This window comes from Triturus cristatus, chromosome 9 (assembly GCF_964204655.1).
Source record: "Triturus cristatus chromosome 9, aTriCri1.1, whole genome shotgun sequence".
NCBI lineage: Eukaryota > Metazoa > Chordata > Amphibia > Caudata > Salamandridae > Triturus > Triturus cristatus.
The window spans coordinates 394898005-394913484 of NC_140592.1; the positions used below are offsets into that span (position 1 = coordinate 394898005).

General features: G+C 41.8%; 1 protein-coding gene across 2 annotated transcripts in view; it reads left to right on the forward strand.

The window, feature by feature from the left end:
• The window catches only part of SLC8A2 (solute carrier family 8 member A2), a 627882-nt gene that overhangs the window by 171960 nt on the left and 440442 nt on the right, over nucleotides 1–15480 (forward strand). The window lies entirely within an intron of this gene.

The following is a 15480-nucleotide window of genomic DNA, read 5'->3' on the forward strand; positions in this document are numbered from 1 at the left end:
CAGCCACAGTTTACAGTGGAGAGTGACACAAGCCAATGAAAAATATGGGCAGAGAGTGGGCGGAGCTTCAAGTCCCTACCTGAATACAGCATGCCTCGCAGAGCAGCACAAGCTCTGCCCAGGCTCGACCTAAAAAGGTGGCCTAAATACCAGGTAGCAGCTCACAATACAGACACAGGAACTCCTCAACTTGCATGTGCGCAAGACCACCTATTGAGGAGAAATCAGGTAATCATAACCACCCCCTCACAACCGCATGTCCAGGCCCACTGGAATTATGTGACTGGAGACCGGCAAATTATGCATTGGGGTGAGTAAATTATGCGGCAAGAAAAGGCAAATTATGTAGCATAATGCGGCACATTTTGTAATAGCATTACTTCATTATTTTGACATTTTTTTTACAACTGCATCATACCCTACATATGAACTGTGTATGATTTCCTCTGGTATCATCCTCATTCACCCGCTCAGAACACCACAAGACTTGTACATCGAGCCCGGCACACGGCCACCTCCTAGCCCCCTGCACTCCATTATCCACAAACCTCCCAGACTGATCTGTGTCTTGAGGAGGCAAGCCAAAATCCCCTTCCACATCACTTCATCTCGTACCTGTGCTGGTTATGCGGCGGATAATCAGTCTAGTCTCTCAATATAAACTTCAAATTGGTCCATTGGGTAATGCGCCAGTGTACTTGAGAATATATTTGCACTGGTGCTTAGGTTTGTCCAACCCACCTGCTACCAAATATTCAAATAGGTTGTGTGTGCGCTATTTAAGTGTATTTATCTGCAGTTTGGAGTAATAACGTCCGTAGATTGTTCCTACATGGGGTTCAGCAGCAGGCGACGGCCCATTTAGCTGAAGCAGGTGATTAGCAAACATTAATGCCTGCAGCTAATGACAGACTTGACATTAGCAACTGTCTGTGGCTCTGTCTGCTAGCATAACGCTTGTAGCGATTTTCTTCACCGGAAACAAGTAGACGGAGTGCACAGCCGAATGTACTTCGAGCTTGCACCCCGCCATTTTGTTTTCAGAAAGGCTCTACTGCAGAAACAATTCACCCATTTTGTGGATGAATATACTACTGTGCCACAATGTGAGTAGCATAGTAGTATTAAAAATATTTTTGCCACGAAGACGATACTGCATCATCTGATATGGAAATTCTCAGCTTGCTGCCGAAGACCATTTACCTTATTCCAGCCATCAGGATGTCCTCTCGTTTTCTGGAAATAGGGGCCTCAGGGCAGTTGACCTCTGACTCTCTGGAACACTCCATCTCATGCTGCAACCCCTCTTTCTGGTGTCACCAGCTACTTTGGGCGCATACCTCACAGTGAGCACAATACAATGACAATAAATATTCTACATACTGCAGGTTGCGATACCTTTCATTTCACCTAAAATTCTAAAAAGAAAATTATAAAAAGTGTCTTGCAACTTTTAGAACACATGGCCTTTACATATTTTTTGATCATTTTATCGAAACATTTTATGAAAGGAGTACTGCTTAGCTTTTATGTGTGAACACCATGTACTGAATAAATAACTTCATAAGAAGAGTTAGCCATTAATTAAATGGGAAACAAAATGCTATCTTGTTTCTTCCTTTCGCCCTCTGTCAGTTTAATCACTGACCTATCTTGTATCCATCATTTTATTTTTTTATTTATAAAGTTTTATAAAGCGCAAACATGACCAAAATGTTGGTGTCAGAGCGCTGTACAACCTAATAAATAGCTTAAAATATACAAGGAGCAAAATATAGAATATACAGCATGAAAAGATAATGCAAAGAGACATAGTGAAAACACCAGCAAAGCAGGGCCGGACTGGGAAGCAAAACCAGCCCAGGCAAACTGCTCAACCGGCCCCCTGGAGGTGGGGAGGGGGGTTGCAGCAGAGCTTTTTGTTAGGGCCGGTTTCGGCCGATTTTGTTACAGGGGGCCGATATTGCCGGCCCCTATACCAAAGATGGCCCCCCATGGGCCCAAAACCGTCCCCCACCCTGGTGACCCACCGGGGAAACGCCCGGTGCCCGCTATGGACAGTCCAGCCCTGCAGCAAAGAAATAAAATTGGCACGGATAGTCACCTCAGATAGGAAGGAGATTATTCAGTAGTCTAATTTTTACTTCGTTTTGGAAAAGAACGAATGAAGGGATCATAAACTCTGGTTGGTGTAGGCAGTGTGCTTAGAGGCTCAGGAGGGTACCAACTGCACCAGCTACGAACCGAAAAGACACAGCCATGGTCCCAGAGATATTTATCACCTATACTGTTACTGATGTCTGGTACATTGTGTCCAAAATTGTTACACTATTTCCACCCCCAAAACCAAAAAGCATTGCAGTCACTGAAAATGAAGGGAGCCAATGGACAAAGTGGGATGATCCATTGCCGCACACTGTTTGCTGTGGTGGGCCAAAAAAAATATGAATAACAATATAACACACCAATGGATGAAATTCTCCGACTAAAACCCCTTCTATTTATGTATATTATGTGAGATTGTTTTTTGCTAAATTAATCTGGTGAAAAAGCTAAAGCTGTCTCAATGGCTAGACCTGAAATATTAGATTTACTGTTTCTCAGCAAAGTGGCAACCCTGGAATCAAGACTCTATGACTTTCTTCATCAGAACTTCTATCGGCCAAAAAACCTGAAGAGTGCCAGTGGAGCTGTGGGACCCATTGGCGAGCACCAGCCAACATTATACTGGACAAAAAGTGCATACAATGATATGAAACCAAGTATGAACAGCAATGTAATCTGAACTCCCAAAACTCCACGTAAACACCTGACGTATTGCTGTAACTGCATATATTGCTGTTTCTTCTAAAAGAGCATTGGCAAAGCCAATAGGTTTCGCCTCTGCGAAGTCTATTGCTTTTCTCAATGTTATTTAGATATGTTACACAGCAGCACTAGCTGCTATGCAGATTTCCTTAAAGTACAAAAAAGTGCTATAACAATCTGCGGCATAGCACTTTTTTTCAAACTTTAAGCCATGTTGTCCAGCAGCTAACGCCGCTGTTCAACATGTCTTAAACATACATTGCCCATGCTTGTTTCAGAATGGTATTCTTTTCCTGGAAACTATTTAATTAAAGGTGTGAAACTTTTATTCTGAACACGCCACAGTTATGTATTCTGTCTCACACTGAATCGCTTGTGATGGTGCAAATATGGTTTTCTAAAGAGAAATAGAGTCATGGCACCATCATTTCATCTAGATGTAAATGTTTAGGATTTGGGTTGCAGGGTCTTTTGGAAACGCATATTGTGCAAACTTAAGAAGGGTGCGGAGAGAAGCTGGTGGAGGGAGAGAGGGGAGAGAGAGGGAAGAGAAAGGGGTGGAGGAGAAAGGGGAAGAGAGAACAGTAAGAGATAGGTCGGTATGTAAGTGAGGGTGATGAGAGAGAAAGAAATACTGCGAAGGAGTGAGTGAGAGAGAGGGGAGGGATGAGAAGGGGAAGAAGAGAAAGGAAGTTGGAGAGAGGAGATAGAAACAGAAAAGGGGAAAGGAGAGAGAAAGAGAGGGATAAGGAAAGAGAAAGTGAGATATATTAGAGAAGAAAAGGGAAGATGACAGACAAGAGTGAATGTGAGAATCGGATGGAGAGAAAGGAGAAAGGAGGAGAGAAAGGAAGGACAGAGAGAGATAGGATTACAAAGCTATTTACTGGCTACTCAAGTAGGCATCTTTTCGCAAGCTGCGAATTGCCAATTTGCCTGGTAAATGTTCTTAAACTTGAATGTGCGATGTTCTGCCGCGCTGCCTTATGGCTACAGCATGCATAGTGAAAAGATTTTGCAAAGGTTACACGGTCGTTTACTGCATAGGCAGAAGCTGTGTGTAAGTCACAAACAACAGCAGGCAGGCGGACGGGGGAGGAAAAGCAACGGGGGAGGAGGGCGAACAGGTGGAGGAGCAGCGACAACAATTTGGGAGGAGTGAAGATGGCCTGTATATGCACTCGTATGAAATGCTTGATAGGAAATGAAAGCAAGCATTTGCAATGCAATAGATCTCACATTACTGAAAGTTTGAGCTATTGGCGTTGCATCATTATCAGCAACGCCAATAGCTCAAACTTTTAGTAATGCGAGACCTATTGAATTGCAAATGCTTGTTTTTCCTCTTTTTCATCCCTGGATGGTGAGGTCTCCCTTAACGTCACAACCACTGCCTATCTTTGAGCCCATCTCCTCGCCATTGTTATGCAGAGATGCAGCGATTAAGCCAGGAAAGGAGTCCACAGTGGAAGCTGCTAAAAGAAAGAACAAACCCTAGATGCAGCAGAGGCTTGTTTTCTGTGCAGTGAGTACTAGGGCTTTAGGGCGGCCAGTGCAAAATAACCTGGGTTACTGATGGGCAGCCCCAGCACAGTCCACTGCACCTGATGGGGGTGAGGGGTTGGGGGTTGGGGGCTGGGGCGGGTTGATGCCATTTCAGCCCAATGGCAGTTGCACACCTGATGCTGTTCCAATAAAATATTTGGATCATTCTGGTCTGATCACGTTTTCACAAATACTAGATTCATACTGTGTAATTTAAAGAAACCATCTATACCCTTCCCCATTGGTTGCTTCCCAGTTTCAGGCTTGATAGGCAAGTATTTATGTAACAAATCTTTCTCAAAAGCAGAATCCCATGCGGTAGAGTAGCATCAAAACACTGCCTCAAAACAAGGAACATACTGGAACCTTGCTGTGCAGTAAATTTTCTGCAAGCAACTTTTAAAAAACATTCTCAACTTTCTTTATAACATTATTTGTTCCCATCTACTGTCCAAAATAGACTTAAGACTAATATAATACACACCATACTAGGTTTTTACAATGATGAATATCAAAGATGCTAGCGTAAACATTTTTTGGTTCAAATGTAATCGTTTACCACCAGAGACCTAAAACTAACGTAAATGACTTCATCAGTTCTTATTGTTAATGATGAATCTTAAAGATGGCAGTTTAAATATTTTTATCTTAGAAAATGTGTTTATCTTGCCCATAATGCTTGTACTGAGAAACCCACAGCTGCGTTTGTGCTTAGAGTGTGGGGGGAGGGCTTCTAACACGTGGAGGGAGAGGGAAAGCCAAAAATGTAAAGAGGCAGCGACTGAAGGGTAATATAGGCCGGCTGGCATATAAATGCCGTCTACAACATGAAGGGCGGCGTCCCTGAAGCGGATGCCATGCTGATACAGGAGTGGAGAGAAAGCAAAAAAAAGAGTGCAGCAGGAATGAACATATATTAAAAAAAAGAGTAATGCCACAGTAACAGAGCCCAAAGCCTGGGAGGTCCAAAAAAGGCAAAAGGTAGGACTAAGTGGGGATATCCACCCAACAAAAGAAAAGCAGGCATTTAAGAAGGGCAATAATATAAGCCAATTGAAAAGATGGGAGGTTCTTGAATCACATATACTAGATACAGCATGCCTTGCAAAGCAGCGCATGCGCCCTGCACTAGGATCGACCTAAAAAGTGCCTTCAGAGTGCGTAGCCAGTGGAAGGACACTGGCCACTAGCCATGGGCTAGTGACTGGAAGCTGTACTTAAGCCAATCTCCATGCCACGGCATGGACAGGAAAAACAAAGAAGCAAGACGTGTGAAAGTGAAAGTAGAAGACGTGCTGACCGATCAGAAGCATGTAAATTAGAGCACGTTGGAATTAACGAATGGTAAGTTCAGGTAAGTGTTAAGCATGTTCTAAGCCCTTTTTTGTGTGCAGGGGAAACCTAAAAAGGACTTAACAGTAATTAGGATGAGCAGTTTACACTGTGCAAACATAATACATAGAAACATATGAAAGGAGTGAGAAGATGCTATGGTCCAAGGTTTCTGATATAGGTACTTTAATGTTTTAATGTTGTTTAATGCTCTTTAAGATTGTTCTTTAAGCTTATGTTCAGAATGATAGATCATTTTACACTCTCATCACATTAGTGAAGCTTAGCCAAATTGATAACACTGCATTTGAAAGTTGTAGTTGTATCAGCCGGTTATGAGTGTATTAAAGATGGGCAAGAGTAGCGGACCATCCATCTCGGTTTCAGATTCCACACCCGGTCGCAGGTGTGCCTTGTAAAGCGGTCTTGTGTACATGTTGTAAAGAAGGGTTCCATTCTAACCGCCTAGGCATAAAATGAACGTTTGAATGGGACACAGCAGCATAACCATTTTTGCGTTTTTCACAATTTATCTTGCATCATCTGTGCCAAATGAGAGAGGCCATCAAGAACCATGTTGTAATGTGTACTATTGAAGGCAGGACAAAAGCCAAGGCAACGCTGCCTCTTTCTTCTTGACATCTCAAACAGCTTCTTTCTGCTTGTGCCTCCGACTTGTCTTCGTCCTGACTGTCTGTTCCTAAACATCTGGTCAGATATAGGATAGACAGTAACTTGAGATTTGCTGCCTTTGCCCTTAGGCTTGCTATATGGATTCACTTGTTTCTTTACCTTCCCAAATCTTCTTACAGTCCACGGTAAGTTAAAACACTCAAATGCACTTGACAGGGCAGATGATACCCATAGTTTAATCCCCACTTATTGCTATTAAAAAAAAGACTGCAAATATCAGAGAGCAAATGGAGAAAGTCCTATGATGATATGAGTAAGAGGGAGTAAGAGGGAGTATCAGAAGGTGATAAAGAATTGCCACTCAGAGATTAGAACCACACAAGCCTCCTATTATGCATCGAAAATAGATCAAGCCTCCAACTCGACCAGAGAGATCTTTCAGATGGATCTCTACCCAATTGCACAGTAGCACACTCTAATGATCTGGCCAATTTTAAAACAAAAGATTACCGATATCTACTTGTCATTTCCGGATAGGATAAGGGAGCCAGAACACATCTCCATCTTGGAGCAATCTGGGAGCTCTGGAGAATGTCTATTGGCCTTTCCGTTCTATTACTGTAGATCATTTTTCAGAATTATCTAGTATTGGTTAAGTCAGGTTCACCCCTCGACCCTGCCCATCTCCACATTTTGGAGTGTGGGGCAGAGCAGTGTCCAGTTCTGCAGGAATTGCTTAACCTGTCATTAAAAAGCAGGATAGTTACCCCCTCGTGGAAATATGCAGTAGTGAGCCCTTTGCTAAAAAGCCGAGCCTGGACCCAATATGCCTTGAAAACAGATCCATTTCCCTACTACCAGGAGTGGGCAAGCATTTGGAGAAACGTGTGAACCAACACCTATACTTTCACTTTTCCTAGAAGCTAACAAAATTCACCCCACCCACAATGGTTTTAGGCCACTGTATAATACCAAAACTGCACTATTGGTGGTAGTAGAATGACTTAAGATGCTTCTGGACCAGGGAGGAACTGCAGGTGTCATACAGATCTTAGTGCTGCATTAGACGCTGTAGACCACGTAGTTTTTGCTCAGAGACTCGCTAATGAGGACATAAAAGACAGTGCACTAAAATGGCTAATGTTATTTCTTGATGGTAGGAACTTTTAAGTGTTGGATAAAACATGCTATTCAAATGTGTTTCCCTTGAAACATGGAATACCTCAGGTCTTGTCACTGAGCCCTACACGTTTTAATCCCTATATGCGTCCCCTTATTAAGCTTGTACACGCATTTGGGTTCTCAATAGTCTCATACAAAGATGACACCCAAATAGCACTGTCCATCTCTCCAGAGCTCTGCTCGAAATCACAGCAGCTTGCCTGAATGAAGTGGGCAATTGGATGGCCAAGTGTTGCCTTTATTAGTGACCAAAACTGAGACTATACTGATGGGCAACAATCTTAGCAATGACCCTTTGTTTACCTGGATAGACTGCTTTGGAAACCCATCTACTCCCAAAATCCCCATAAAGAGTAAGCTTTCAGCCAGTTATTATGAGTTACTCAGAATGCCCAGGAAAATACTAGACCTTCTCCTTTTCCCTTCCAGAAGGCTTATCGTACAGGCACTGGTGATATCTTGCCTCGACTATGGTGGCTCTCTTTAACTGTGTTCCCCTCGCAATGAAATTAATAGGCTACGAGTAATTCAAAATTTGGTGACTCACCTCCTTTTAAATATTCCTAGGCATCAGTCAGTACAGAGTGTGTTGGCAGAGCTACGTTGGCACCCACTTGAATAGTTGGAGTTCAATGCCCTCTGCATTGCTCTTAGGGCCTATCACAAAAACTTCCCTCAGTGACTACAATCCTCAGTGCGGCCCTAAACCCCGGAAGGGCCTTGAGATCGGTAAACACACGACTCATGACTGGTCCCAAAATTTGTAAAGTGAAATATGGAGGGCGGTACTTTTCTTACTTAGCCCTTAACTGAGGCCAACAGACCCTTCAACATTAAATGCATTAAAGTGCTTGGTGCGCGGCTCCCCAGGCTAGGTTTGACGGCTCCCCAGGGAGCCACGGCACACAGTTTGGGAACCTTAGCCCTTAAGCTATGGAATTCCTTGCCAATTAGGCTTAATCTGATGAATCAAGAAGCTACTTTCAGAAAATTGCTGAAAGCTTGGCTTTTCGTGATCTAGTCTAACTTCGGGACCTAAGTATTCGGATTCACTGTTGGATCAGTGGATAAAAGCACTAGGAGGCCCATTGGGTAGCAATGTGCTTTACAGTTCCAGTAGAGTAGAACAGAATCGAATAGAATAGAATATGCAATAAAATATCTATCTAGGACTCAAACTGCATTAGCTACCATAAGCTACTGACGGCACATAGGCATGGACTGGGCAGTGAGATTTGTACCAACCGAGGAAATATGTAAGCAATTTACTACACACTTCGACCTCGTCCATCAAAAGAAAACGTTGTAACCCATTAAAACCGACGTACCCACCCTTCAAAGCACACTTACCAACCATAGTTAGGGAATCTCCAGTTTACAATGAAAACGTTTGGAAAGTCATAATCCGGACTACGGAAATGCACTGCAATGATGTTCCAATACCACATTCTGTTCTATGTAAGTGCCAGTTATCAATAACTATAGAAAATGATGTTGTATATAGGCCAGCACTGGAATGGGTGGACCTGGAGGAGAAGCATTTATAGATGTTATTTATATGTTATTGCCCTGTACTGAGCGTGTTTACAGTGGTTAATATGCTTTGAAGAGCTCATTAACCCTTTTAATTGTCTTCACACAGTTGTGGCCAGAGGCCCCGGTGGAGGGTGCATAATGAGGGGCCAATTAACAGCTGTTAATGGCAACCAGCTCGTAAGCTGTAAGCAATCTCTCCCCGAATAGCACTAAATACTGGCAAATAGTCATGCCCTCTGCTTCTGACTGCCAGTAAAGCTAGAGTACATGGCAGAATAGAATTCTAAGCATCCTGATTGGCTGAACCAATCTCAGCATTCCATACAAGCACCTAATTGGGTATTGTGGAGTGCTGAAAATGCAGCATGACCATGTCACGTTATTTTTCATTTTTGAAGAATGCATACCTGTCATAATTTCCTCAGTGCTAGGGTGATGGAGAATGGGGTCTGTGACCGATGCTTAGATGGAGAACTGCTAGGGCCTCTGTTGTGTTCTTGTGGTCAGTTAGGCGAATATAATTAAGGGGTATGGCAATTCTAAAGTGTGTCACCAGGAACAAAGAAGGGTATTTCTCCTTGTATTATTTTATGAAACAGAGGAAGCCTTGGGAAGAAGGGTTTGTGTCTCCTGTGAGAGGTAAGAAGACAGAGGAAGGTTGGGCCTGCTTGATGAAATGCCTTTTGGACTAAACAGAGAGTTAAATGCATTTTTTATAGAAAAGGCAGAGGACATAAAGTATTAACTAGAGAGTTGATGACAGAAATTGGCCTGACTCTGATTTTTTACGTACACTGAAGTTGGCGGGTCAGTTTCTATATTACAAGCAAAGAGATATTGAAGCATGCCCCCTTGGCAGCGTTTATGTGATGGGGACTAGAATGGGTACCATTAAGTAGGACAGTTAGGCAGGCATGTGCAGGACATTACATGAAAGAAAAAGAGACTCTTGGTAGGTTTTTTAGAAGAATGTGCACATGGCATCATATATTTAGAAACAAATATAGACAAAGAAAAAAAAAAGGTACAGTTGTAACAGCATTGCGAGCAAAGTAAATTTGCGTGAACAACCCGAATTGTACTTGGTGCTCAAATGTGTTTGTGATACAACGGGTGGCGACGCAAGTGACAATGTGATATCAGCAAGGAACGGCGCAAGGTGAAATAAGTGAAAATTATGTATAGTGAAACTTGTGGTTCAGATCAATAATTTGCAATCTTTTTAGGTAAAAGGTAAACAGTTTCTTTTTTAACCATATGAGGTAAGCGCCATCAATTGCGCTGACAGGTCGACGACGTTTCGATCCAGTGACTAAGGATCATCTTCAGGACCAGGTTGGCTTGGTTAAGGCGGTGCTGTGTAAGGGGGGAAGAAGGGTAAGGGGTGGGCAAGGAGATGGGGAAGGAGCGCGAGGTAAAGGAATCTGGGGAGGCAGTATGTGAATGAGGTGACCGGGTGGGTCAGAGAATAAGGTAAAAGGGGTGGCGCTGGCCTGGTAGATAGGTCAAAAATATGAGGTATATTGTGCCAAAAGTAAATTGCAGGAAATTAACGCAACACGTGTGCGGGGTAAAGACGTACTGGTCGGAATACTAATAAGATGGTATGCCGGTCCTGAAGATGATCCTTAGTCACTGGATCGAAACGTCGTCGACCTGTCAGCGCAATTGATGGCGCTTACCTCATATGGTTAAAAAAGAAACTGTTTACCAATTTCCTAAAAAGATTGCGAATTATTGATCTGAACCACAAGTTTCACTGTACATCATTTTCACTTATTTCACCTTACGCCGTTCCTTGCTGATATCACATTGTCACTTGAGCCGCCACCTGTTGTGTCACGAACACATTCGAGCACCAAGTACAATTTGGGTTGTTCACGCAAATCTACTTTGCTCGCAGTGCTGTTACAACTGTACCTTCTTTTTCCTTTGTCTAAATTTGTTTCTAAATATATGATGCCATGTGCCCATTCTTCTAAAAAACCAACCAAGAGTCTCCTTTTCTTTCATGTAATGTTCTGCACATGCCTGCCTAACTGTTCTACTTAATGATACCAGTTGAGAAATTGTTGCTTGTTTCGCGTATATACCCTAATCTCAACGTGGTTTATGGGTTTTACTCCTGTTGTCTAATACAAGGGCACTAGAATGGGAGCATTATATGTTTTCAATACTTTTTTTTTTTCAAGTTCCAAAGATCTTTATTAGACATACTCAGTCCTAAAAGATTAAAACATGATATAACATACATCTCCTTAATCGTTTAATATATCAAAATATTTCAACACATTAAAAATAAAGTGCAGTGACCTCCAGCCCACACATCCTAAAGAGACAAGCTAGCCATACTGCTTCCTAATGTACAGTGCTTCTCTGATAAAACTACTGTACCATGTAAGAAGTTTAAATGAGCAAGATTCTTTACTGCGATTTAGTGTCAGGAAGTCCTACAAACTTTCTTTTTTTTTTTTTTATAAATCTTTTTAATAATTCAACATTAAAGTCACATACATTATCCAGTTGACATTTCGGTTTCTAATACGTTTTTTATGACAAAGAAAATTGTACACAGTTGCTATGTCTTCTTTTGTGGTGGAGTTAATTATGGGTGTTGTGCTGTGTTCATCCACAGGCTGCCAGTACACAAAAACAGTTGGTGTCAGTATTTGCATAAGTTGCTTTGGTGGAAAGGTGCACATGATGTTGATGGTGAATATGTATGATGCTGTCTCTGATTGTCTTTTTATAAGTGGATGTAAACTTCCAACTCATCACATCTGTTTAGCCAAAATGCGGTGGTATTAATGGCGTTAAGGACTATGTTGGAGCATTTTATGGGTTCACTACATTTAAAAAAATTTATTAATATTATTTTATTTATCAAAACCTCTGCGTTTACATTGCAATCAATTACCATAGCCGGTTGTTAGCTTATTCACATTTATATCGACAGTCCGTATTCTACACCTTTAAAGCAGTGAGAGGCCATGCTTCTTTTGGTTGTGTAATGCTTTATGCCAGCCACCTGCAACCTCGAAAGCCAAATGTGTACTATACTTGACGGATGTTGAGGTAGGGTGACCACCTCAGTCCTCGACTTTATGGGCACTGTTGCCAATCCTGAAAGTTTTACCTATCATCATTTTCAGGTGTGTCAGTTGAATTCGTTTAATAGAAGCAACTCAAGACTAGAACACCCAGAATGCTTTAGGTGATCTCACAAAAGTTCATGACTAGAAACCGTGACCCTAATGACCTGAAGTGAGGTGGTCAAACTATGTTAGGGAGATAAAGGAACTGCCACACCTAATAAAACATTGAATCTTTATGTTTGTGCACAACATGTAATGTTGCACAAACAATGTAATATATAATTGTCCAAGCCTAATCGCTGTTAAAATGTAATCCTGAGTGAATTTGCAATTTGTATATATATTTATCTTTAGCCACTAGTATATGTAGTAGACCTTTGTACTTACTACCATTCCTATGTGATTTTAGAGTTTATCTGTGTGTATCTCTTCCTTGAGTGACTGTACAGATTGTACATTTGCAATTTTCCCCTCCTTTCACTCCACTTGTATATATAACTCCAACCACTAGTATATGTAGTAGATCTTTGTACTTACTACCATTCCTATGTGATTTTAGAGTTAATCTGTTTGTATCTCTTCCTTGAGTGACTTTACAACTTGTACATTTGCAATTTATTCCCTCCTTTCGTTCCACTTGTACATTTGCAATTCTTTTCCTGTTTATATCTCTTATGTAACTCATGTAATCCAATGCCTTGATGTAACGCAACTGGTTCTTTTGTAAAGCGCTCTGACACCTTCAGGTAATGTTCGCGCTATATAAAATTGCATTAAATAAAATAAATAAATAAAACAACTCCTGATTTGGGCACAAACAAGAGTTTGTGCTGGAATTGGGATTCCCCATTTTGTGTTATTCACCGCATCCTGAGGGTATTTGCTTGCACAATTTTCACCAGGGAAAACCTATGAAATGCGTGCAAGCAAAGAGCATACATGCTGAGTTTGTAGCCCGTGGAATGGTGAGGATATGGAAATCAGAATGATGCTGTAATAGTGCACCCAGTAAACTTCGCACCCCACTGTATTGGCATTTACCGGGTATGGTGTTATTGCACCAAATCCCTCAAGGGATTGTAATGAGTCCCATAGAGTAAGTGAAGTACATCATGATTCAGTGACCATCATGCTCAAGGTCAGTGCCATTTCTTTCCTATTGCCATGTCATATTATCGTCTACTATATGGTTGAGCATTAACACTGTTGCTGTAGTTACTGGGAGTTATTTCAGTATCAGAAGAAACCTAAAGCTAGGGGTTCGGGAGTGCCCATGCCAAATCTTTTCCTTTCCATTGTAAATGTGGATCCTGCAAAGCAAGCTCCAATGAATAATTCCTAACTTGACTGAACCGACTGTTTTCGTATTACGAAAGTAGCAGTGGGTAATACAGGTTGAAGTTGAGGGGCTTACGAAGAACAGCGTGTGGGAGCCACCCCATGAATAGCAGGCAGTGCCTCCTGAGTCTGGAGGTGCATAGGCAGTGTGAGGATCCCTGCGGTTTTAGTAGAATTGAGGTGCCATAACAAGATGTGGCCTTGGTACTGGCATTGTAGTGTTAGCGCTAAGGACTGAGATGCAGTGACAGACAGAAGACAGCGCCACCATGTGGTGGACTGTCATAAGAGCCAATGCTACTTGCTTTTGAGGCAAGAACATTTTTCCTAAAACATTTGAATACCTTGCAACACCCAATATTTGCTTTTTTGTACACAAAAAACTATTTAATGTTCAGAGCCACAAATTCATTATAGTGCAGATTACTCTATTTTACCCTGTTTTGTATGGATGTTAATATTCTATCGGAGGCCAGCATAATGCACTTCATAAACACTGACAGGACACGGAGAGCAACTTATTTAGCGTGTACAAAACTATGATCCATCCCATATATACACTGTCCTCGGTGTTTAAATACCTCTCTACTTCTGCTATTCCACTTGAATCTTACAAATTACAGTGTCCCCTTCTATATGTAGCTGCATTAATAATGTTACCCATAATAAGATCTTGATTTAGAGTTTGGCAGACAGGACACTGCGTCACAAACTTGCTAGATATCCCATACGACATATTTTAAGTGCTATAGGCAGGGCCACTGGAAATATGCGATTGTGCGGCCACGGCGATTTTCGCATAAGTGTTAATTTGTTGCATTTGCCTCATAATCCATCATCTGCCGCATAATCTGTTTATTTTAACAACAAAAATTGTTTCTAGTTCAAAAGGTATTAAAAATGCAGCGACACATGTTGCAGCTCAGTGGAAGGCTCTTTGCAAAGCTGGCCTGGTCATCTTTCTGCTGCTTATTGCTATATTTTAGTGTTAAACTGGTACCTAATGAAGTGCAACCAATGCCCATACATTGTAACCAAGTTTAAAAATGATTAAATAATGAAGTAATTTCATTACAAAATGTGCTGCATCATGCCGTATAATTTGTCTTTTCTTGCAGCATAATTTACTCACCTCTGCCACATAATTCCAGGGTACCTGGCTATAGGATAAAACGCACTTGTAATACCATTAACGTGATAGCCGTCACATTTATGACAAAGTATCCCATCTGGCAAAAAGTAAGCAAGGCCCTTAATCTGAAATCCATCTTTTGGCACCCAATAAATATAACATGCCCTGCATTTCACCCTGCATTTCACCTGTGGCCATTCCAATGGTCAGATGTGCTCTCTAAAAAACAAAGTTTAAGATTAACATAAATGGAATAACTCCTATTTCTTGATTTTGAGTTGTGGGCTAAATGATGATCCCTGTGTAGATGAGAGTTTGCTCAGGAAGTGGGATTCCTAGCTGTATTAAGTTATCGTCCCCTCTCCACCCCCCTCCCCCAGTTTTCCTCAGGCTCGTTTCTGCAGGTCAAACCTGCCAGAATTTATGGGAGGAGAAATGTGCGGAGTGAAGGCGCCACATGCAGAATTCGGTGTGGCAAACACTGACTCCACATGTTATGCCTCATTTGTGAGAAATAAACTCCAAGTAGGAAATATTTGCCCCCCACCATTCCGAAACACCCATAATTCATCCCTAGTGGTGAACAAGGAAGCATATGTTTCAGGGCAGCCCTTTGGTGTGTTGGCCTTCTGTGTGTTGGATGAATGCCCCATCGCCCCCTCCAGAGACGTTTTAAGGCATCGGCAAAGTCGGCTCTTGCCCGGGGCCCCGGCCTGCTAGGGGCTCCCTGAGAGAGTCTTGACCTTGAATAATTCTGAAAGATTGTAGTAAATAGCGTTTTCCTTTAATTTATTTTTAATGTGGATATCTTGTGAGTCGATTACACACATTTGTCAGACAAATGTGTTTATGTTTCATGCAACGTCCATTAAAAAAAGT